The following is a 27501-nucleotide window of genomic DNA, read 5'->3' on the forward strand; positions in this document are numbered from 1 at the left end:
GCAATAACTTGTATCGTTTTTTTTTAAAGGTCATCAAATTATGCATATGAAAAGAAATCCTTATTCGATTTAATAAATAATTTCTTTTGTTCAGTAAATAAAGAATAAAATATCTAAATTAACTAAAAGAACATGGAAATTGCCAACTGAAGAGCAGTAATTTGCCAATTTTTGAAACAATTAGAAATGCTAACGATCATTTCAAAAATTGGCCTATTTTAGTAAAAAATTTATCAAATACCTGTTTATTAAATTTATCAATCGTTATTTGAATCGAATAAAAAAAAACATTGGGTTTCAAGTTTCACACTAAGAGCAGAACGTGAAGAAAATGAAATGTTTTTGTAATTGATTTATAGCCTGGACACAAACCATTTTCGATTCTACATTTCTTTAACATTATAAACTGAATCAAAATGATCTCACTACTTATTTCATGATATAATTGTACTTAGCAGAGTTAACACTATGCATTTAGGTTTAAATGTTTAACTAAACCTTTCAACGGAAAGGGATGCTGCTAAACGAAAAATATTTATTTGAAAAACCGAATAGAAATTTGATTATTCAAGTGATGCTCGATTCGGGTTCCGAAATCTAAAGTACACCCGTATTTAAATTAAGAATTTAATAGTTAAAATATGCAATAAAATATTTGTTTAATATATCGGCTTTGTTTGTAATTTATTACTGATATGATATTTGTAATTTTTTGTTGACTTGAATTGAAAAAGTGCAAGTTTTACAAAGCGTTTTACAGGATTTAATAAAGCGGATTGTCATCGACAAAAAGTGACGTTTCATTTGTATATTACTTGCAATAAATATTATCTCCATTAATTTAAGAGCATTAAATTAATTGTATTCGTTAATTAAATCAATAACCTCACATGAACTTGAATGTTTTCTGAATAAACTATTTAAAAAACTTTCATACTTAAAACTAACTTTTATACTTAATTAAATTCTTAACTTTTGTATTAAAAATTCTTATTTAAAAATGAAAATAAAGTAAAAAATGAAAAAAAGTCTCAGTTAAGTATCTTTTTTTTAAAAATGACTTAAAACAAATTAAATTTTAAACAAAATATGTTTATGCCTCTGGATATAAAAATATCAATTCTTAAATGGCTTCGTTAACAGTGGAGGGTAAAAGACAAACTTGATAAATGTCTTAGAAACCTAAGCAATGTTTACAAGGAATGGAGTATTTAATATTTGAAAACTATTTGATTTCATTTAATTTTTCAAGCAGAGCTATTACCCATGTTGTAAAATTACTAGTTAAAGTTTTGATTAAGTGTAATTTTTCTGTGAAAGTTGCACAGACACATGAAAGAATGAGATTTTATATGAATATTTATTAATGTGTAAGTATCGATGCAACTTTTACGTATATGAATAAACATGAAAGTTGGGTAGTTTTTTATTTAATAAAATTATTAAAGTTGTTAAATAAGCATCATTCCTCAACTATTCGTATACGTAAAAGAATTTTCACTCTATGAGTAAAAAAATGGGGTTAAAAGGTTTATAAAAAATTATGATGCAAAAAAAAAACACTTTTAATATTTTAATAAGTGGTAGATGGACTTTAAATAAGTAATATTTTCAAGATTGTTTAACTATTTGTTTAGAAGAAATCATTAAAAAAAAAAATTTAAGTATCAATTTAATATGTATTTAATTAATATTATTTAAGCTTACCTAACTTCTTTCTACACTATTTAGAAAGAAGTTTAAAATGTAAAATAGTTTTTTACTGTGTCAACTTTATTATAGAGTAGTCCTCTTTAAACCAGAGTTATCTGAATAGTTTGAATATGAAAAATCAATAAAGGGAAATAAGCATCATTCCTTAACAAATTTATATTTGTCCACAAGCCATATATTGTCTTATTTATTTATTTACTTTTGTGTACTAAAATAGGTATATCAATTGTGAATGCTAAGGTCTATTATATTGCCTTATTCACCTAGGTTTGAAAAATATTTGCAAAAAATTACGCTGTTTGTTTACAAATAGCGACGCGTAGACAGGTTGTGTCACAATTTTCTCCGGGGTATGGAGAGTTCATAACAAACAAAATACTACCAGTACACCAACAAATTTTATTTTATCCGATAAGGAAATATTAAAATTTTTTCCTCACAAATGGTCAATGTGTTAACTTTTGGTGATACGACCAACTTCAAGTAAATTTTTTGCCGTACTTGTTGCAACATACCGCGATCAATGAAAGCGAATGCTGAACTGTTCCTTCGACAATATGTTGCACCTGTAGTTACTTTCCTAAATAAAGAACTTGTTGATGGATTGCACGCGGGTTGCACGACGACAAGCGACATCTACCATAATGGACACTTCACTCTCCAGACTAATCTCTATGTGATGCTTTTAGCATCTTTCATGAAGATGGGACCCCCCCCCCTTCAGACACATGCTCATGATTTCCTATATAACAAATTCTTGTTGTTGGATATGGCGAGGGTCCGACAACGGCAATCGACTTCTTTTGTGATTGATACCTCGCTCTCCACACGCAAATTCCATGTTATTCTTTTATGGCGTTACAAAGATAATATGTTCGTGTCCCTTGTGCCTAGTGGTTTAATAGAATTACGACGAAGAATCTCCACGGCATTTGTTACCATTAACTGAAACGTGCAACAACGAGTACGGCAAGAATTTGACTCTGGACGCGTAGTCTTCCGCAGTACCATATTCAGCATTTGTGGAAAAAAACTGTAATATATCTTGATCAGGTGAAATAAAATTTGTTAATGCATTGGCAATATTTTATTTCCTCTAGGGCTTTCAAACCTCGGAGGGAAATGTGACAGCCACACTCCATGAGGTTATGTGGTGAGTAAAGGCGCAATTTTTAGATTTACATTTAAAAAAAAAAAAGAAAATAAACGTTTTGGGTCAGTTCTTATGAGTATGAAATCTGATTACAAGGTAAATAATGTATGACCATAGTTTGGAACTCCTAAGCCGTTTGTAGCCGTTAATATACGGAATTTCTCAGCCATTTCTGAGTTTTAATGCTCCAAATAATTGAAGTAATTGATGTTCATATTAATAACTAAATATATTTGCGATATATTGGTAAACGTATTGAAGTTTTTTTAAAAAAAAGTTTATTGTTTTTAAGCATTCACCTGAGAAATTCTATTTTTTTTTATTTACTGTTCATATTTAAAGTGAGGGAGGTAAACTCTTTTTTAGTTGAACTGTACATCAAAAAACAACAAGAAATAAATAAAAATATATTCTGATCATTATTTGTTCAAAAATAGTATTTATATCTTTTTTAAGATAATGTAAAAATTTAGTATCTAGTTTTAGTCAAAAATGCAATTTAATTTAATTAAAAAAATATATGTATTTTAAAAAATAATAAAGAATATTCAAGAGTTCGAAAGAGAAATAAATAAAACCTAGATGACTATTAACAATACTATATTCGTTTCTTAAAAAGCTGATTTTAATTTAAATATTCATTAGTAGGACCAAAAATACTTCATTTATTAAATTCTATCAATACCCACTTCTTCTAGATACACTGAGTCATAAAACCAATAAAAAAAACAATATGTTATCAGCATAGAAATCGTATAACTAACACTGTCAACAACCACATAAAAGTCAATCACTGAATTGCTTTGATATTTATAGCGACATCTGATTTGATGATATTTACTTTCATTGTCTGCATCGTTTTTCAAGGTTCATATCTGTGATGTTTCTGCCAAATCCTTGTTTTTCTCCAGTTTCCAGCCTATAAAATAAAAGACCAGACATATATTAGAAAACTGAAAAATAATCATGAAATTAATTTATGTCTATTAATAATTTGTGCAGTTGTGTCAATTTATTTCCCTTCAAAAACGATGTGGCTTTGTTTGTGAATTGTTTTAAATAATTATATAATATTGAATTAATTATCAAGTATATTAAACCAATTCTGATAATTTCGCAAAATTGCGATTAATTTTTACAGTAAAGCATAATTACGCATTAAAGTCATCTGATAAATTCTGTCAAAGTAGCTCGCGACAATATTCATATTTTTATTTACAAAAATAAGTTAAATAAATATGAATTTAAAAAAAAAGTGCTTTCATTGTTAGCGAAAATAAATTGAGATTTTATCTATAGCAATTCAAACAATGAATCGAATGATGCTGAATTAATTACGTTCTTCGAAAGGGGGATTTCATGTATTATGACAAGGACAGTTTTCTTTAAAATGCATAAAATACGACAAAGGCGTTTAATCTAGGCTTGGAAAAGCAATTGATTACGTCTTCTTTCCATTCAAAGGGAAAAAAATCATAGGAGTCAAGACCGCTGTTTAGTGCGTTCAACTTTACGATGTTAAATTTTGTTTAACAGAGCAATAACGATATGAACGTCTAGAACTCTAGAAACGTCTAGCAATAACGATATGAACGTCTAGAATTCTAGAAACGTTCAACAATAACGTCTAGAAACGTGAAAAAATATACAGGAATTACGAAAGAATTAAAAAAATTCCCATGTAGCTATCAATTTGATAATTAATAATGACTATTATATAATAACTATTATAAAATAATATAATAATAACTGTTAAAATTATTCTAAAAAATATACCACACTTGTTTCTTTATACACTGTAATAAATTTCATATCAAATTACTGTAAAATTCATTTTTATTGGAACATACCATAATTTATTTTTTCTATAATAATTATCAAAAAATCACTGCATCACTCTAATTAAATAAATATTGCTGTAAAAATTATGGTACATTGCAAAACTGGATTTTACGGATGATGCATCCAAAGTGCCGGTACTTTATACCGTAATTTGATCCGTTTTTTTTTTAATGTGGCCCTGAAAATATGGTTACAGAATTAGAAGCAAGCATGTCGAATGAACTATATTCGCTAGTCAATTTTATATTAAAGATTTTTTTAATGTCCAGTTTGTTTTTTCTTTTCCGTTAAATTCTTCTTATGCTTTTAAAAAAATACCATTTTATAATTGTTAGAATTTTAAGGAAAATGTAAGTGCCTCAAATTTACTTTTAGAATATATTGTTTATGAAACTACTGAGCATGTTACATATTATAAAAACTACTAAATAAGATTTGTTTTCGACAGAAAAATTTGATTTGCGACGAAAGACAAAAATTGTTGCAAAGCAAAGCCTTAAAAACTGTGGCAAGTACTAACACTATGTTTCTCTGTGTATATCCCAATGCTGGCTAGAATTATCGTCAGGGATAATTGGATCAAAGATTAGAGTCCTGTCGTTTTTGGGAGAAATTAAGAGGTTTTTTTCCTACATAATTAACTTAAAGGCTTGTCAATATCACTCGAAAAGTGCTCTTCGAAGACGAGTTTGTTTCTCTGCCATTTGTTGTTATCAAAGGCAAGTTATAAACTGCATATTATAAGAAATTGAACGTTAATTTGCCATGGACAAAAATAGAATAAATTGTAGAAAAGGAATAAGGTTGCCCAATAAGAAATAAAGATAACTGCAAAGCCATCATAGAGCTTGTAAAAGTGAGAAAAAAAAGCGCAAGTAAAATACACCATTAAGAGACAGTGCAGAATGAAAGAAAATTAAAAAAAAAAAGAAAGTAAAATAGAAAAATTAAAAATTTATGTTTTTTAAGTTTTATTAACTGTCAATGAGCTGCAAGTACATAGGACCCATAAGAAGAAACTGGAAAAAAGCACAAAGTTAGAAATAGAAAAAAAGTATTTTTTTAGAGAAGAAGAAAAAGTTAAAGTTAGAAAATAAAACAGCGAAAAATATAATGCCGATTACATTCTTAAAAGCAGTGCATTCTAATATTGTATTAATATAGCGAAAGCAAAATATATCGATTTAATAGTGTTAGGAGCACAAAAAAGAACGAAAGAAAAAGATTCAAAAATATAAAAAAAAATCATAAAAAAGCAAGAAATATGCAAAATAAGATGCAAATAGAAACATATAAAGCGAGAAATGAAAATGGACATCATGTACTTAATAACTTTCAGGAATGATTTGAAACTATTTTCGTAACTAGGTTGTTAGATTGCAAGATATGAAATTAGGGAGGAAATCGAGTGCAGAGAAATATATTAAGGCGCATTTTTACTGAAATACAGAACTACATTCTATTTTCCCGCTACCTTGAATTGGCCCAAAATCTGGATTTGCGCAAAGTTAAAACGCATTATGTTGAATAATTCAAAATTTATAATTAATGAAAGGGATTAATTTGATGATTTTTTTAGAGAAATTATAAGAAAAAAAATATTGGGGTGACCGGAAAGTAATGTCGTTTTGGCACATTAAATATTCGTTAGTCTTAAAAACCAATTTTTTTCCGATTTATTTCGATTCATTTTCGATCCGGCATTGAAAAATTGTTGCTTACGAGGTTGAATACATTATTAATTAAAAATAAAATCTTGATAACAAATATCAAATGCACAGGAACGACATTACTTTCCGGTCCCCCTCTAATATTACTAGCCAACAACCTCCTCCAATATTCAATTGATTTTTTTCAATAAATGTTAAAATCTCTAAAAATCATCAGATTAAAATACTGTATTTTAGTAATCGCATTTTCTAATCTGTTAATTTTAAGCACTTCGGCCAAAACAAATCAGACAACATTTACGGCACTTCGATGCAATGTATATCAAAAAAAACAAATAAATAAATACTTGAAATCGCAAAACACAAACCGAAAACAATAAAAATATAGTATTTTATTACTATTTTCCCCCAAAGCGACCCAAACGTCCATTCTGCGGTCTCCTATGCCGTTTTTCAAAGGACTATTATCTCAGTACACAAACACTTTATAGAGCCAACAATGCTATCATTTTCCTTAAAGACCCAAACAGATACTGCCTAGAAACCATGAATCTTGAAAAAGCGTCGAAGGAAAGGAAATTCCATACTAAATATATTATGAATGAGATGTGGTTGCCTTGACAACACTTCCTCTGGAACTGGTCTTATCTCAAAGACTGGACTACTGGTCTTCCGCCTCTAGAATCCCTATTACTCTTTACCTTTAACGATAGAGCTCTCTTGAAAAAGTGATTGATGAAACACTATCAATATATTCTGGCACTGATGCTGCAGCTTCAAGTAGAGTTTAAGGAAATGTTGCATTTGAACTTTAGTAAGTCTAGGTTTCGAGACGTTTTATTTAAACTTCTCTACTGGGTTTTAGGCATTTTGTTTCTAGTGCCGAGCCCGTAAGTAGAGGCGGATTTTGAGAGTCAAGTTTAAGTTTTGAATTTTGATAGAACTTTTTTTATATAAACCGTTCTTTTGATTTGAAGAGGGAATTCTCCTTTAAATTTAGTCAGTTGAATTTTGATACCAGTATAGATTGAACATTATTTTAATACTACTAAAATATAAACTATAATAGTGATGTCTAGATGTTGAGCTAAGATATATAAATATGGAATATTCTGCTAAAAAACAGAGAAAACTATAAAATCTCCAGTTCCTTGCCCCAGTCTGTTGGAGTTGCTTATTTTCGTTTACTTACTGGACATGACTACTCGCAAAAGCACTTATTTTGAATTGGAGGGAAGGATTCTCTTTATTTCCCTCTGTCATGAGGGTGATATGAATACTGACCACCTCAAGAACTGTCCATTAGTTTTTGAATTTTTGAATGACAACTATACGGCAACTTTTCTGACTTGTATTCTTTCTCGTCATTTTACTGGGCTGTTCGTCAACTAGTCTCACAGACGCCGAAGACGGGTATAGCATAAAAAAATATTTAAAATTTATATTGTTAAAAAAATGGATTTACTTCATTATTTTGTTAAAAAAAGACATAACTGTATGATTACTACAGTACAAATAAACTTTTTTTATGTATGTGAGTAGCGATTTCTGTTTTTAAATTCATTTCTATTTATTATCTGACTAGTTTTATTTAACGTAACTGCTCTAAAACGTAAACCGGAGATGTTATTTTCTTAGAGAAAAATGTCTGAGGGGGACATTAAGCAAACATTTTTGGTTTGGCCTCATAAAATACATGGTTGTGTTTAATGATGCTCTACATAATTGCTAGAATATTCCAAGATCAAAGTAAATGCAAGAAATTATAAGTTTCTGTAATTTATCCAAGAAAGTATAAAATGTGATCAAAATGGATAGGCAACTACCGCCTTGGAGAATTTGTATCGATTTTCAATCAAATTTTTTTTTAAAGATTATCAGGATGATGAGTTTTTTCGTTATTTTTTTCTGATGCTTCTATTTTATGTGGGAAGAAAGAAAAAAAAAGTGCTGTTAGAGACAGAATCACTCTTAAACATCGATTTTAAAAACACATTATTAACTTTTTCTTAAATCTGAAATCAGTTCTTTTTGTCTATTAACTGTTTTATTGAGATATTAGAAATTGTAATACATTCCCAAATGTTTTTGTAATTGTTTTTATCGATTTAAACATTATTCACAATAATTTAATTTAGATTCGAAATAAGTCATGCTGAAGCTGTTTTAGTTAATTTCCTAGAATTTTTTTTAAATAGGAGTAAAATAGGTAATATTATGGATAAGCTCCTTATTTCACTTTTTGTAACAAATGTGTGCTTTAATAGAAATTGAGTGCTACATTTAATGCATATGAAAAAAATAAGTAGGTACTTAAAACATTTGGTTCAATTAATTGGAGTTTCACTTCCGCAACCATTTTTTTCAGAAACTATTGAATCGTGGCTTATACATTATGGTAATAAACCCTATCATATAGGTTGTTTTAATGAAATGATTAGCATAAAACTAAAATGGAAAAAAAAACTGCCAAAAATATCGTGATGAATGAATGTTTTTTTTTTTAAAAATATTGTAATATTTCACATGTTAAGAAATTCACATCCTGAATGATACACTATTGTGTTATCTAAAGCAGGGGTCTCCTAAAATTCCGGCCTCATGGCCGTTCTGATCACTCAAATAGGTTCAAAGGCCCAAAACCGTTTTAATTTTCTGAACATTTGGAGGTCAAAAGCGGAAATAGGTAGTACCATCTATATGCTTTCAGCACTCTCGTAGTAGTCCGCTTCGTAGTAGTCCTTGCATAAGTCATTTAAGGATTCTAGGAAAGGAGAAGGAAGCGAAACTGTTTATTGTGAATTTAAGTAGTGCGCAATCCCATTCAAAAGACATATTCGAACCACCATTGCTGTTTTTTTGTCGGGGTTCACTAATAGGGAATAGAAGCGAAAAATAGGCAGTAAGTGCAGATCAATTGAACTCTCAATAATACGTGATTCAGGTTAGAAATAAGGCGCTATTTTTGATTAAGTAACAACATTTGCCAAAGAATCTGACATTAAACGTCATTATAAAATAAGACATTTTCAAAATCACACAATATATACTGGAATTTACTGTACCGAAAAATTTGAAGCATTGAAAAGCGGATTGCATTCGTAGCAGTAATTGTTTACGAAAGTCGATACTGAACAAAAGGTTACAACTCCTTCCAGCTTTCGTGTGGCTCTTGAAATCGCAAAACCATACACCAATGTCGAAACGATCACAGAATGCGTAATTGCAATACCTGAAGAAAGGGGATATTTCAGTATCGTGATCTGTCGTGCCAACTGCAATCTCCGAGGTGCCAAATTGATTTTAAGCTTACAATTTTTTTAAAAAAGAAGCATGTAGATGTTTGCCTGGGGGAGGCTACGAGTTATACATTTCGAGTAGGTCCCTTTCTGTGGTGTTTTTTTTTTAGTTTCTCGCGGGCCTCTAGCCGGAAGTTTCCAAAACTTGGCGATTATTCCGCCACAGATCACGATACGGAAATCTCCTCCGAAGAAATGTGCCCCTAACAAAACTGTCAGTTAGTCAGCAAGTACCGTGACTCACCGGATAAAAGTAATCGCAGAAAATGTATCTCAAATGTCTGATAAAAATAGCATCTTGAATAGTTTTCTGGCTATGGATGGCTTTAGCCAACGGATGAGTCAGGTGCAGCTCAACTATTGATTTTATATTCGAGAAGTTGACAAAGCTATGAAGAAGTTTGTGATACTGATAGTGTTCAAGGCTCAACTACCCAAGTTAAAATTCTTGATGGTTCCATCAAAAAGTTTTGATGGCTTGTTTTGGTTCCAGTGCAATTCATGATGGTTCAACATCATTCGATGGTCACCATCCAACATTTTCCATCACGTGTTCATGATTTTTGATAAGCCAACAAACTTCCATCATTCCATGACGGAAAATACTACTTTAATACTATGATGGTTAATTATCAAGACAAGTTTCACTCTCATGGACCAACAATCTGAGATGGTTCATGATGGATTTAACTATACATTTCCATAATGGTTAAATGAATGGGAATTCTTGTTTGTTCTCAGGAATATACCATCAAAACAATTTGGTTTTTTTATGTTGTACCATCATAAATCAGTCAAAATTCCTACATTGGGATGATGGTTGTTCATAATTGTTCCAACATTTATTTCTAAGATACTAAGATGGAAATTCGTGATGGTTCAACGTCAACTAACCATTAAAAGAAGTTGCTATTCTTATTTTGGACCATCATAAATCAGTCTGAATTCCTACATTGAGGTGAAGGTTACTTAAGTTGGTTACCATCAAATATAATGGTTCATGATGGAATTATTGATAATTACCATCTAGATTATGTTGGTTCATCAAAGAAAAACCATCAGAATTTTTGACATTTTTAAAGGATTTGGAAATCCAATTGATAAAAAAAAATTCGAAGGAAAAACTTGAAATCTATCACAACTGATGGAGGCTGAAACATGTGTGGTAAATTAAAAGGAGTGGTTGCTCTTGCTTCAGAGGCTATAGAAAAAAGCTGGCTTAAAGCATTAGTCTTACAATATATCTTTCCTCAGCAATCCTTGAGCGGGAAATGTTTAGATACGTCTGAAGTCCTAAATCCAGTCATATGTGTTATTGATTTCCTCAGATCCAATGGGCTGAATCACCGACAATTCTGCGAGTCTTTTTAAAGAGATTTGTGAAAATGACTTTCCATATCATACTGTCGTTTGGTGACATAGTTTTAAAAATGTCGTTCAGTGATTTTTTGAACTTCGAGTATTGATCGAAATTTTTTTTTGGAAAAAAAGCATCACTTTCTTACCGAATTAGAAAATATCGAATGACTTAAGTTAGCCTTCTATGCCGATTCCATAAAATATATGAATGAAAAAATTTTTAATATTGCAAGGGGAAAGAACCAGCTTGTTCTTTATTTATACTCTAATATCAAAACTGTCCAGCAGAAAATAATATTGTTTCAATTGCAGTTAGGTGGAAAAAAAAATGTTTCATACAATTTAAACATGTGAAATATTCCGTCATATTGCTGAGACTGAATTTCATGTCGATTTTGCAATTACAGCTTTGAATGCTTTGAATATAAATTTTGATGCTCTTTTCTGTGACATTGCGAATGAAATTAAGATTTTTCACAATCCGTTTGATGAACATTGGATCGTTACATTGAATGCCTAGCCTCGGAATTTCAATGGAAATTACTGATTTAAAGTATAATGATTTAATTAAGAAAAAAATATCTAAATTCATCATTGTTAGATATTTATATGAGTCTTCAACTGGTACGATTTGATAATGTGCATAAATTTGCATCTTAGCTGTTTTATGTTTTTGATACTACTTACTTGCTCGAGTAAACTCTCTCCAAAATGAAGAACACAAAGAATGTTTGCAGATCTAAGTTACCTGATGAGCATCTTTAATCTCTTTTAATAATTATAACGAGTAAAATTAATCCAAAAATACAAACTAGTGTCAGTGGAAAATCACAAGTATATAAATCCCATTGGTATTTCTTTTTGAAATGGGCACTTATCATTAAGCTTTACCTAGCATGTAAATAAAACCGAATTATTTTTTTAATATGATGTCACACACAAAATTTGCATTTATGTAGAGCGCCTACTTTAACACAATGCAGGCTCGGGCCAAAATAGCTGACAAAAATACAACAACACAAAAATTATCAAAAATTACAAATAGCAACACAAAAATTATCGACAGAATAATCTTTCTCTCTCTCTCTTTTTTTTTTAAGTTTAAGTTCTTTTTTCATTAAACAGAGTAGCAATTCTGCTACAGATTCTGTTAAGTTAAAAGTGATGCAAACATTATCCTGCATTCCCGGAAACATGCTGGACAGTAAAATATATCTGTCTGGAATATTTTAGAAGTATTTGAAATATTTAAGAAACATTATATAAATAGAAATATTTCGAGAGTGTGGTCGCGGAAAAAGACATTTCTACGGTTTAAAAACGAAGGAAAGAAACGTTTTAGTTACGTTTTGCAACATTAAATAATATGTATAAAGAAAAATATGTGTTTTTACTGTTTTGTTACTGTATTATTTCTACTATCTTCTTTTTCGATAAAACACTGGTACCAAATAATTAGTGACAAATGGTTTAAAAGTACTTCTTATTACTTGAATAGTAGGTTTGCGAAACAAAGTTGATGATTTAAAGTCACATTTATGGTATTTTATTTGTGAATAGTAGCCCTTTTTAGGTCAAGCATCGAAATTTTATAAAATATAAAATAAGGAATTATTTTCGTTGAAATATACATTCATTAAGGCATGAAAAAATCATGCACAAAAAATATTTTATTTAAGAAAATAAAATGATGCCTATATGCAACATTGGAAAAATCAGTGGACAAACTATATAGTAGAACTCAAGATCATTATGAAATTTGTTTTATTTTTTTCATTGAAAGAACTTGAAATTTTAATCCATCATATAAATATATGATTAATCTCAAATGGAATAATTATACGTTTTCCAAAGGCAGAATATGTCAATAACCATATTAAGTTAAGAAACTGGCGTTGTTCAAAAAGTTCCTAACTTAAAGTGTTTACTCCAATTGAATTGTCTCCTATTGCTATACTCCAATTGAATACTTTAGAGATATCTTCAGAACCATTTACAATAGCAGAAAAATTAATGAAAAATGTTTGTCACAGCGTAAATAAAACGATATTTATTGAAATGAAGCGTTTACTCACTTATGGCTGAAAACGCGTTAAAGACTGCAATAAAATAAAGAAATGATTGGTTGGTTGGTTCTAATGTCACTTGCCACACGGGCAAGCCTGCTTGGTGAAACTGAACAAATTTAATGCAGAGTGTGCGATTCTTGTTTTTCAGTGGCGCCATCTATGGCCACGAATTCGACTTCTGCCTCATCATACGTCATACCCGTTTATAAATAAAGAAATTGTTTCGTTAACATCAATTTCCCTTATTTTGCGTCTACGCACAATTTTATATGTTATTTATACTGTCAATTTGTTTTCGCAAAATATAAAGTTCCTTTTGTAAAATTTTATTACTTTAAATACTCATCAAATGGATTTCTATTTGCCATTCTTTGTCCAAATCAAAATTCCAAAACATAATTCTATAATTACTAAAAACGTTTTTAAAACTTCTATTTTACATTAAAAAATAGTTTAAAATTTAAACAACTAAGCTTAATCCCCAGAGTATTGTTCCGAAATACTTGAAAAGAGGCATTTTGCATAAATTTAAATAACAATACTAATTAAGCTTGTGTATAGCAAACTCAACAGACTAGGCACTAAGTATTTGACTGGAAGTATGAAAAAAATGAAAATTGGTTCACTAATTGATTCTCATTATTTTGAAATAAGAACCAAAGAGAAATTCTGTAATAGTTGTCCTTCAAATTGAATTACAAATAACTTCATTTAAGGGATAAGAAAGTAAATTTTTTAAAACGGAATTGAGACCTATTGGAAATTTACTTAATGTATTTATTTAAGTTATGTTCTCTAGAGACCTATTACTTCGGCTTATTTACTGATTATATATCCTTAAAAATTTTTGTGAGCTTATTCCAAAACTAGCATTTGCTGATTTAAAAACGCTTAAAAGGCATTAGTGTTAGCAATGAGCGTTATTTCTCTGATTTCATGACCGTTTCTGAATAGCTGATTTATTTTGAATTTGATGATCAATCATCAATTTCAAAATAAATAATCATTGCGCTCCGTAGCGTAGTAATTTGAAACCAAACCTCACTCACAAAGGCTATCACCTGGTTCAAGCCTTCGGCTTAAACTAAATTTCTTTAAAACTTATTCATGGAGTTAACCCGATTTTTCACCTATGACTCCGCTATGAATGGAACATTTCATGTAGTATTGCGAATAATTATTTGTTAAAAAGTAGACGGTTAAGTTGTTTTAGACATAATTTAAGCTTAATAATAGTCTTGAGAGTAGTATCTGGGCACATAAAATTCAAAACTCTCACTCATTCTCTCACTCATCACAAATTCTTCCATGAAGTAACGAAATTGAAATTTGGAATACCCGTTTTTATGCTATAAATAGAAAAATTAAAAAAGTCTCAATTAGGAAAAAATAGTCTTATTGATTGAAATGCTAAGTAGCGCGTCTTTACCAAGATAGTAGTCTCAAGTGTAGACAGTGTGTTTTTTATGGGCTAAATAAAAAAAAACTAAAGATTTATTTCAATGTTTTGTAATTATTGGGGTAATTAGGGGTAACTAGCCTTATTGATGGTAGTTAAATAACGGCTGTTTACCAAGATGGCAGTCTCAAATTTGGATCGTGTGTTTTGTTATGAGAAAATGAAAAATGCATTTATTCATTTCGATGTTTTTTACTTATCGGGGTAGTTGGGATAACTAACCCGATAAGTAAATAACGTGTCTTTACCAAGATAGTCTCGAATGTAGACCGTGTATTTTTTATGGGCAAAAGAAAAAAATAAATATGTAATTATTTCAGCGTGTTGTAATTATTGGGGTAATTAGGGGTAACTAGTTAGGGGTAACTTATTGATGGTAGTTAAATAACGGCTGTTTACCAAGAGAAAAGTCTTACATTTGGATCGTGTGTGTTTTTATGAGAAAACGAAAAATGCATTTATTTATTTCGATGTTTCTTACTTATCGGGTTAGTTGGGGTAACTAGCCTAATTAAAATTAATACTAAATACCGCTTCTTTACTAAGAAATAAGTCTTAAATTTTGACAGTAGTTCTTTATTGGATAAATAAATAAACAAAGTAAGATTCATTTCAATGTTTTGCAATTGTTGGGGGGGGGAGGGTAATTAGCTTAATTGACAGTAATGCTAAACAACTCGTCGTCGAGCATATGTTTTTATGAGATAGATCAAAACACTGAAAAAATCTTTTTTTCAGTATTTTGCAGTTATCAGTATAACTAGGGGTTAATTATAGGAAACTATATAGAACCGGGAGGCAGGTGAACTGAATACCATGTGAGTTAGTTTGAATTGGTCAACTGGATCTCGCAGGTGATTCCGAGAAAGTTTTCTATATTTTCCCAAGTTATATTTAAAATACAATCCAGTCACTTTAGAATAATGCTGTCGAAGGCATTATAAAGTAGTGGGGAGCCGCGAAGCGCTGAGTTCGTGCATTTGAATGGCATTGAGGAATCCGAGGCGATGAGTTCACATAGGCATTCAGTTGGTCACCTCAAGTGGCTAGTTAATGCACAAAAAATAACTAATAATTTTAACTATTAAAATGTATATAATGGATTTAAATAATGTTATTTTGAAGAAAAGGAAAACAAAAAGTTTCAATCATAATTTATGAACATGAAAAGAGAGCGCCATATTATGATAATTATGAAATCTTGGGAATTTTTCATTGACTTTTCTAAGTCAAAAGAATACATCTCGTATCCAGGCCATTTCTTTAAGGCCTATTCTTTGAGAAAAAAAAAGTTTTAAAGTTTTTTGTTTGTACAATATTGCTAACTCTGCAAAAATCATGCGAATTAAAATCAGAGTTTAGAAACATTCTCGATGTTTATTGCTCTTTAAGTACTATTACTTTTCAGTGACGCACTAATTAATAATTTTTTTATTTTTCATTTGCATTAAGAAAGGTGAAAGCTTATTTTATCTTTACAGTAATTTTAATTTCAAGACACTTATTTCAAAGTTTCTAAGATTCATAACTTCTTTGTAACAATTTTTATCTAAATGTTTGTAAAATAGCTGATGAATTGAAAAGTAATTCAGTGATATCAATTTACCTTAGCTCATCTTGAATGTAAAACAATACATGTAATGTTACTGTTCTTACCAAGTGTGTTCATTAAACTTTAAAAGATTACAATTTAAAATAAATTTTGATATAAAAATCTATACTACTTAAAGATATGATATTGGTTGTAATCACATTGGAGAATTCGAATATCAGTAGCAATGGCTCATAAACAGGAGTTGTTAAATAGTTTTCATATTGATTTGTTTTCTGGCACGTTGCTTCGCAGTTTAAGTCAATGCGAATGACTAGATCTAAAAATTATTGAATAACTAAAAATTATTAATTTTAAAAATAATAAACTAAAAATTGTAAAAATTATTTCAGAACATTGCGCAAAAGTGTATCAACAAGTATATTGCTCAAATGACATAGATTTATCAGACAATTTTCAATCCAGACTCCTGCGGCATTCATTTGCATTGAAACGCGTAGGTGTCAAAATACAACTTTCGAACGATGTAAACTATATACAAAATGGCAGTAGAATTAGTGTTAAAATCATACACAAACTCTTACTATTCTGAAAAAATAAGACAACAGAAGAGTTTAAAGATTCTGCAACTTACAGATTGATTGATTAGGTCACTTTATCATACTGCCAATTATGGCTGCATAACCTACTAATAGAAATAAAAAAATCCCTAAAATTTGAATTAAGAAGCACACTATTTTTACGTTCTTTTAATATTAAACTTTTGTTTTTGAATAAAAAATATACATAAATTGCACATGATTTGAAAATTACACTTTTCCTATAGATGTAGTTATTATCCATATTTGATAAAATTATCAATCATGGGAAATTTAAAGCATCTCGATTTCATAAGTTTTGATACCGAACAAAAACACTGAAAAATTGCTTGCATCAAATAACTGATTGTTTAGAGACGAAACTCGCACTTAATATTAATTCAAAAGAAAATTCTCTTAAAAAATTACTGTTAAATTAAGAAGAACACGATTTCTACTGCCTGCACATTAATTTTAAAAATAAATTAGCTTTGAAATAAATTTTTAGTTTTTAATTTGAAACTTGTTTTTGAATAAAGAAGAAAGTACTTCAAGTTGTTGATGGCTTGAAAAACTAACTTTTATTACTTATTATTATTACTTTTATTAACTAACTTACTAACTATTACCGATATTTGAGAACATTACGAATGTCATAAGTTTTAAAACAGAAAAATAACGCAAAAAAAACTTTTCAGCAAATAACTGATTATTTCTAAGAAACTTGCAATTAAAATTATTTTCCGAATTTATTTTCTATAAAATTGCTGTCAAATTAAGAAGAACCCAATTTCATTAGCAAATAAAACTAAAAATAAATTGACTTATAATACCGTTTTCAGATTTTAATTTAAATAAAGAAGTAATTTAAAGCATAGTGTATTGTTCGAAAACTATATACTATCGGAACTTTTATTCTAAAATTACGGTAAAATGGCCGGCAGCAGTCTGTCCATCCAATTAGCTACCAATTAAATGTTCCTACCAGTAAACTTAATTGGTTTAATGCCAGGAACATTTCCTACCTTTACGGTTTTTAAACCATTAGCAACTGGTATAGTTAAAAAACTGTATGAATGAAATTTGATTAGACATTAAAGTTAAGTTATGTCAGACTTTTCGTTAGGTAATAAACATTAGAGTTAAGTTGTGGATGAGTTGTGTTTCATTAAATGATCCGTGGAATGTGGCTTAATTAGTTTTTCTGGTGGTGTCCTCTATCATGAGAGTTATGAAATGATAGACTTTGCGTTAAGCAATTCTGCAGTGCTGCCAAGAATGCGTAAATGTGAGTTTCCTTTTCAAATGGTTCAGCTCCAGGGTCACCAATTGGGAAAACAAGACATTTGAAACTCTTTATAACTTGAAGGAATGAAAGTGATGACAACGTTGGGATTTGGATCCCTGTACAGTTAGTAATGAGATTGACAGATTTGTGCTCTCGGCTGCTGTAAGTACCAGATGCAAGGCATCAAGTAGCTTCATATATAGTGGGATTAGTTAGCGCTACTGAAATTCTGGTTGTTTAACCATGTTAGATGAAAACAGTCAATAAATGATTTTTCTCACAGTTAATAGTTTGAATACTATCTTTTTTAACAGTTATTTTACTGATTTGGTTTAATATGGTTAAATAAAAATTGAATAAATTGTTAATTTACCATTTTTTCCAAACAAATTTCTAGCAGTGTATTTTAAACATTTCCTATGTGTATAATGTTTACCGATATTTGATAATATTATCGACCGCGTGAAATTAAAACGCAGCAAAAAAGCTGTAAAATTACTTACGCAAATAAATTTCTCTTTGAAAAAAACTCGTAGTTAATGTTATTTTTAAAGAAATATATTTTCTAAAGCTATGGTTTAATTATAGTTATAATTTCTTTTCCAAATAAACTTAAAAATGAATAATATTTTTTTAGTTTTCAATTTTAACCTTTTGCTTTTTTTAAAACTAAGAATGACCTATAAGTTTTGTATGTTCTGAGATTTTACTTTTTAATATTCTTTTATGTATAGCGTTTACTGGTATTTGATAATATTATGGATCGCATGAGTTTTAAAGCACAATAATAACGTAAAATTATTCTTCGTATCAAATAATTGGTCATTTCGAAGAAACTCGAAATTATTAATAGTATGTTTAAAGAAAATTCTTTACCGAAGTTACTATTAAATTGCACAATGTCTCCTGGAAATAAATTAAAAAAATAAATTGACTTTAAATTTTGTTTTTAATTTTAAACTTTTGCTTCAGAATAATGTATTTTAAATTGCGCCAAATTTGCAAACCTAATTTTGAAAAATTTACTATGCATATAGTGTTTACCCATATTTCATAATATTATCGATTATGTGAATTTAAAAGCACATCAATAGGGTTTAAAAAGCGCTTTCAAATAACTGAATATTTTAAAGGGACTCGTAACTTTGGAAAGTATTATTTTCAAAGAAAATTCTTCAATAGTCAAATGAAGAATCGAAACTTTTTTCCAAGTTAATTTAAATGCAAATCGTCTTCGAATTTCATTTTTAGTTTTTGATTTTAAACTTTTGTTTCAAAATTGGAGAATGAAGAAAAATTTCCTTCAATTTGCGTATTATTTGAAAACTAATGTATTTACCGATGTTTGATACCGTAGATCTCTTGAGTTTTAAAACACAGCAATGATGCTTGAATAATTAATTTTATTAATTTATTGATTACTTCAAAGAAACTCGTAAGCATCATTATTCTCAAAGAAAATTATTTTCTAAGGCTGCTTTTAAATTAAGAAGAACACAATTTCTTCTACAAATAAATCTAAAAATAAATTGGCATTGAGTTTCATTGTTAGTTTTTAATTTTAAACTTTTGTTTTTGGATAACAAAGAATGTCCTATAAATTGAGCATGATTTTTAAATATTTCTTGTATTCATAGTGTCTACCAATATTTGATAATTTGTCATAATAAACACATGACTTTTAAAACAACAAAAACACAAAAAAATTGTTTGCTTCAAACAACTGGTTGCTTATGTTATTTTCAAACCAAATTCTTTTTAGAAATACTGTTAAGTTCAGAAAAGAAATTTTCTCAAAATAAATTAAAAAATAAATCGACACCAAAGTTCGTTCGTAATTTTTTTTTAAACTTTTGCTTCTGAATAAACAAGAATAATATTTACGTTGCTATAATGTAAAACCACATTTTTAAATATTTCCTATATGCCTAGTGTGAAAATATTTGGTATTATTATGAACCATTTCAAAACACAACCATACAGCTAAGAAATTGCTTGAATCAAACATATGATATTTTTTTAAGAAACTCGTAATTAATATTATGTTCAAAAAGAAAATTCTTTTCGAAAGTTACTGCCAGAAAGATTTGCTGACCAACCGCCACTTATCTGACTTCGATAACTAATCACGGTTAGCACCAGAAAAAGGGAAAGAATTCCTCAATGAGGTGCTTTGTGGGGAAAAGTAATAAAAAAGGGGAAAATGATGTATTCGTTATAGTTCTTTTTGCAAGTAAAAAATGATTGATGGGGAAAACGTGCAATTTCCCAAATCGAAACTTTCCCAACAATCTCCGGTTCTTTCTTATTGGTCCTTACAACTACCTTCTTCAAGGAAATATCTCGTTTCCTACTTCTTTTCATATTTCCAAGTATATATCATGTCGACAGTGAATGTATGTCGGCCTATTTTGTTACCCCAGATGGAATGAGAGCCAACAAAATATTCCATTACGCGAAATCATGCACTTGAATGTCGGCTTCGTGGATATTAATTGGACTAGTACGCTGTCGATAGAATATTGGATAAAACTTTAATTTTTCATTAACCAATTAAATATTCCATTGCGCGAAATCATGCACTTAAATGTCGGCTCCGTGGATATTAATTGGACTAGTACGCTGTCAATAGAATATTGGATAAAATTTTAATTTTTCATTAACCAATTAAATATTCCATTACACGAAATCATGCACTTGAATGTCGGCTTCGTGGGTATTAATTGGACTAGTACGCTGTCAATAGAATATTGAAAAAAATTTTAATTTTTAATTAACCAATTAAATATTCCATTACGCAAAATTATGCACTTGAATGTCGGCTCCGTGGATATTAATTGGACTAGTACGCTGTCGTTAGAATATTGGTTAAAACTTTAATTTTTCATTGACCATTTAAATTATTTAATAAGCAGTTGTAGTTTTAGAAGTAATTGAAATAAAAACGTTTTGAGGTTTAACGATTTTAAAATTCATAACATTGCTTCAAGAAATGGCAGAAAGAAAGGCTATGGCAAACTATTATTAGCCATAAAATTGCAGAAGAGTTTATAACAATGGAACTCATATTGATTTAAAATTACTTATTTAAAAAATACTATCATTTAAAGAGACTAGAGATTCCGCTCATGATCCCTATTGAGGTGACGGTAAAAGAGACAGCAGCCCTAGATATTCAGACATAGGGTAGACAGTAATAACCCATTCCACAACTAAGGACTCAAAATCTTTAAAACTATTCCTATTATTTTGATTTAAAAATTAATTTTTTAACAAATAAATTGAGAAAATAAATCGTGATCTTTAAACAAATTCAATATTCACGGAAAAAATCTGGTAAAATTACAGTAATGACATTTCTGGTGAAAGAAAAATAACAATTCTGGTTAATAATACCAAAGTATACGGTATTTAAATTATTCACTAGGAAATTTTTCGTTTGTATGGAAATGGTTTACTGGAAATTTTAGTTTTTAAAATTATAGTTATAATTACCATTCATTTAGCAAAAATACCTAACTTGAAAGTAAATTTAACCATACAAACGGTTTTTTATGCCTTTTCTCTCGGGTATGAAAAAATTACCGAATTCTACAATGTTTATCAAATATCACATTTTATTACATATTAAAACACTATATTTAATTGTTAATTTTGCAAAAATCATTAACTAAGCACTTCGGTAAAAATTACCAAGCATTTTGGTGTTTGCAAGCATTGTTGGCCCGAATCGCGGTAAATTTAACCATATCATGGTAAATTTGATCATATTTTTTCTCAGTGTTGAAGTTTCCACTCCTTAAATTTTAAATGTTCTTTTTAAAAAAAACCAAACCATTTTTAAAAAAATCTTATACTTTTTCGAAAAAAATAAAATTTTTTACTCGAGATTAAACTTTGTACACATTTACGTAAAAATTTATTTGAGCATTGGAATTAGATTTATTTAAATATGTATTTTGCCATTGTTTCTTTTTTCTTTTAAAAGTTTACTTAAGTTTTCTTCATTATGTCGTCTGTAGTGATTATACCCCTCTTTTTAGAGGTATCTATTTGAAAATTCAGCTTAATTTATTTAGATAACACCTTTACACTTAACACTTACACTTAACACTTACACTTAACACCTTTATGTCACCCATTACCTTCTGATCAAGCCTTGGTAATTGATTCAGAATTCTACTACTTTAGTGAATCTGCCAGTGTTATTATCTCTTTCATACATTCAGAATGTATGAAATCGAATGATCGAATCTCTTTCATACATTCACAATCAATATAATATAAGTATACACCAAATAAGGAGTGCCATACTCTACGGTATCATGATACGTTTACTAAAATTTATCATATTGACCAAATTTTATCGCATATTATAAAACTGTATTTCATTGTTAATTTTACCAAAATCACTACCAAGGAGCTTGGTAAAAATTACCGAACTTTTTGGTGTTCCCATACACCTTATATTTTATCATATTCTGCTAGTTTGACCATACATGCGATAATTTTTTTTTCTATGGAAACTTTAGACTTATTGACATGTTTAAAAATGTTAACAGATTAAAAATAAATAAATAAATAACAAAGTAAGAAGTCGTACATCCACTTGTGCAAATCTAAAATTATATTAAAGAAATGTCATCATAATAATCAAGTAAATATGTCAAATCCATAGGTGACTTGTCTAATTCCACTTGCGCTCTTCTAGAAGTACTATCTAAGTAAAGTTCATAATTCTTTAATTTTTATTTATTTATTTTTTTGTATTTGCATATGTTTAAAATTTACATGCATTCCGTATGAAGTTCTTTTCATATTTAAATATAACATTTATCTTGCTGTCATATTTTGCTTATTTATTTCTATTTTGTGCTGCAAATTTGAATAATTTTTTATCAGAATACCATTCACGAATAGTTTATTACTTCTTAGCTGGAGCTATTTTCTTGACCTAATGGAACGGTGAATGTAATCTTAAAGTTGAATACAAACTTTAATTATCTGTTGTCCAATGATCAAGTTCTTTTTTTTTAAAATAAAGTTTTCAAAATAAGTTCAAAATGCTAATGTTATTTATGCAGCATAAATAAGATATTTATTAAAAAATGCCTTTCTCCATCATGATGCAAATATCGAAACTCTCGAATGTGTTTGCTTTCGATAAAATCTGACATTTATAGATATGTTTCTGTTACTTTTCTAATTGGCGGTCTATGGGTTCTTCTCGATGTAAACATTAAACTTATGTCAAATACCGTAATAAACCCTTCAATGTTCTTATGAGGAGCTTCGAAGGGTAGACTAATGACTAAATTTTTTTAAATGGAAAAATTTTACAAGAAGCTTAACCTTAATATTTTTTCTAGGTAGATAGTTTAAAAGTTCCTGAATTTCCACTAGATTCTCATGAACTAGATTCTCACTCATGAACTGTGATTCGTAAGTCCCTGGGAATCAGTTTTGTTTTTACCGAATTTAATTATTTAGTTTTGACATAAACTATTATGAAAAGGCTGCAATCGCTATTGCATTGGATTTTTGTGTACTTCTGCGTGTATAACTGAAGAATTAGAATAAAACAGATGTAAAAGTGAAGCCCAGAATAAAAAATTCCAACACAAAGTTCATCATTACAGTTTTAGATTAATTAATAAAAAGTAGACCCATAAAATCGTTTACAAAAAAAATTATCACAAGATTTAGTTAGACACTATCTAAGAATAAAAAAACTAAACTATCTAAAGAATAAAAATAAAATAAAACTAAGCTAGCTAAATAAAAATAAAAGGAATGTAGAAGGGAACCACAGAACAAAGAAATCAATCATAGTATTTGGCATCACAATTCTGGTTCCTTTAAAAATAGCTTGACCTATAAAAAGATACTATTTTAACTTTTAAAACTGTTCATTACATTTTTTTAATAGCGATACTCTTTTTACCAATATTTAACATAAGGTCTCTAACGCATTGATCTAGAAAGTAGGATTCAAAAAACCATATTAACAATATTAATCTTATAAAATTAAAACTATTTTCTGATGTACTTTAAAAAACATTTCAACATATAAAATTTCAACTAAATTACGTAAATTAAATTTTAACTTGCCTAAGTGTTAAATTCATCTTTAACATAAAAATTGAATTAAAACAGAAACTTTAAAAAAGAAAATACTCATGCAAATTTTATTTAACCTTTATCTAGATAAGTGGGCAATTGAATTATATAATTCTACCTTAAAGCAATACCTCCTTTTAACTAGTAATAATAACATTCATTGGAATATTTCTTACCGAAGATTATAAACCTGATATTTTGAAAAAAAATCTAACATAACTACATTTTCTTTATTAAATATAAAACACAAAATAATGTGTATAAATGATATCTCATAAAATTGAAAATAGCTATAATTTGTTACCATGCACTGGTATTATCCCAAATCAGCCTTGAAGTAAGTGACAAAAAATTGTTCTAAAAGTAATACTGGTTTGGACGCAAGCCATTTATCGAAGAGAAGAGTTCCATTAAAAAGGCTTAAGATTTTGAGTTATTTCGATTTCAATAATGTATTTGGATGTCCATTAATGAATGGAAATGGAAATTTACTGAAAAAAAATGCATTTTCGTTTCATTTTGGATTACTGATAAATTCGAAGTAATTCAAAGAGATGAGTTATGCTACTGCTAGAATCGATTTTAAATAATCAGAAACAATAATGATATGTCAGATTTTTCAGGTTTTTAATATGATGCATAATATATGCTTGAAATAGAGAGAGTTCTGTACCTAATGGAATGTGAAATCTTAACAATTCTAATTATTCTCTTTTCTTATTTGTATTTCCAATTTTTCCAGACTTTATAAAAGAAGAGTGAGATGAATATTTTTCATTCGAAGTCTATCTTTTACTAAGGCAGATAAAAAGAAAAAAAAAGAAAAACGAGGAAAATTAAGACAATTAATAAGTTTTATTCGCTGCGCATAGGCTGCAAGTATATAGAACTCATAAAATAAGTTTAAAAAAAGTGAAAACATGGAATAAATTACAGAATAATGAAAAGAGGAGAAGAAAATTATTGAAATAAAATAAAATAACACAATAAAAAAATTCAATAAAAATCCTAGAAAAAAAAGAAATAATCTCTTCTTTAACTCACACGATTATATTCACGAGAGGAAGTGCATTCTAAGAGTGCACTCTTTTTTGCGGATATAATCGTGTAAGCTGATGAAGAAATTATATCTCTTTTCCATTGGATTTTTATTGAAATTTATTTTACACTTTTTTATTATGTTATTTTATTTTATTTTAATAATGTTATTCTTTTCTTTTCTAAAGCAAACATGAATATTTATTTTATTAATAGTAGCACATTATTAATAGGATTCAGTTAACAAGTATGCAAAACCTGAACTTATTTGTTTAAATAGTATTTTAACTAAATACTATTATTATAAACAAATATATTTACCCAATTCTTACTTTGATGTATGAAAGGTACTTAACTCTAAAATATACTAATCATTTAATACCTAACAGATATAAAAATTGCTTTTGATTTAAAAAGACTTTTTAAAGCTCTAAATTAGGTTTCTTGTTAATAAATATGCTGAGCAAGTTTCGAAATAGAATTATACATTATTTTACTACATTTTGCATCAACAATCTATAGTATTGAGCTCGATCAAAGACTTTTGCACGCTAATGTAGTTAAAAGTAATATTTTTTATTTCGACGTAAGTAACGACGTAACACGACAAAAATCACCGTAGCTATTGATGTTGCAAGTCGGCCATTAAGGCAGAGAGGGTGTGGTTGCTTATGTTTTCTAGTGGCGCCATCTATAAACAGGAATTCGACTTCCGCGGTGCACCCATACGTCACACCAGTTTATAGCGGGACCCATTCATACACCTATTCATTCGTCCACAGATCGCAATTTTGATCCGAACCAGAGAACTATCATATGGCGGAGGTTTGGTCTCCGTCAGTAGTCGCCAATATTCGTATAGTGGAAAATAACTTTATACAGTCTCCAGGAAAGAATATACAAATTGTTTAGTGAAATTTAGATTTTATTAAGCATAATTGGTGATATAGAGAATGGCCATTTCTTCATCCGAAAAAAGGAAATCCCTTAAAGGGATGAAATCAGAATACCCTCTTATTATTGAGAGATCATGCAGCCAGAATATCATTTCTGACTGTCGGAAATTGAGACTGGGGAGGCCCATAAGGGCACTCCCAGTCTCCACAAATTTGAAATTAAAAGTGGATATATTTATTCCTAACGGACATAGAAAGTATGGGTAGGAGATCCAAAATTGGCGATTTATCATAATATATCATAGCCAAAACAAAGTCAAACAGCATATCAATATTCGGTTTAAAAGAATACCTTGGCGATCACGAGTCGCCAACAAATTTATGAGAATTATTACAACCATGCAACCGAAACATTTAGCAGTTAGAAATTTAGAAAAAAAAAGTTACAAATAGATTTTTGTTTTCGATTAGAGGCGACAGTGAATTAATAAGTCTGCCTAGTAATGAAATAAAAAGTATCCTTTACATTGATGTATAAGTGAAGAATAAATATTTTCTGTTCGTTTTAAAAGGTTAAGTCTTTGATTTATTTTAAATGTAATTCTATTAATAAAAAAGACTTAAGTAATGAAAGATATTTTAAAAGGATAAAAAATAAATATGTAATGCCAATTGTGGCATCACGCATCAATCTCCAATTCAGTACCCTCAGAGGTATTGATTTGCTATGGGAACATGGAGGACTTTCTGACCCGACATATTTAACGTGCACCAGCAACTATTTACTACACGGGGAGTCTTCGGCCGACAGGATTCGATCTCCTGTTCTCGCAAACGTGAGTCCAGCGCCCTACCAACCAGGCTATCCCGGCCAGTCACTAATAATAAAAATATTAAATGACACACCTTACGTCATAATGGTTTAAAAAGCATATTTAAAAAAAAACGAAAAGGAAAACTATCAACAGAAAACCTAAAGGTTTCCCACAGTAATCCTCTTTAAATAAATTAATTCTTATATTAAAATATAGATACAAGCTATTTAACCAGAGCAATGAAAAACACCAAAGTTCATTCAGCAACTTTTGTTGTAACGAATATCTTATTCTAAATTGTGGTTATTTAAGGAAAACTTACTTAAATTGGATCTAAAGAGTGAATGGGGAATAAGTTTTGGAGTTAAGAAGAGTGGAGTTAGTAATTTGGATGAAGGAAGAATTCCACTAAATCCTGGAAGCAAAAGGGAAAGAAGAAGGCTGTATCCATGGTAGCAGATTGACTGACATAGAATTAGAAGCATAACAACCGTACTTTGACTCTGGAATCTCGGAATGTTAGGCTGTCAAGACTTTTCCAAATCTGACTTTTCGTCTCTTGCAGGAAATAAGAGGGACAAATATTTCCCCGTCAAGTATAAGAGTTGAAAATAAAATGACAATAATGTCAAAAAATAATAGGCAACAAT

At 29.2% G+C, this 27501-nt stretch overlaps 1 protein-coding gene across 1 annotated transcript in view; it reads right to left on the reverse strand.

Annotated features, from left to right (window-relative positions):
• Window positions 1-3514: 3514 nt before the first annotated feature.
• Window positions 3515-27501, reverse strand: part of LOC107442276 (5-hydroxytryptamine receptor) — a 113179-nt gene continuing 89192 nt past the window's right edge. The window contains exon 3 of the mRNA XM_016055800.3: window positions 3515-3785. The gene's annotated coding sequence lies outside the window, so the exon portion shown is untranslated. The remainder of the gene's footprint in view (window positions 3786-27501) is intronic.

Source organism: Parasteatoda tepidariorum, chromosome 2, assembly GCF_043381705.1.
Source record: "Parasteatoda tepidariorum isolate YZ-2023 chromosome 2, CAS_Ptep_4.0, whole genome shotgun sequence".
Taxonomy (NCBI): Eukaryota; Metazoa; Arthropoda; class Arachnida; order Araneae; family Theridiidae; genus Parasteatoda; species Parasteatoda tepidariorum.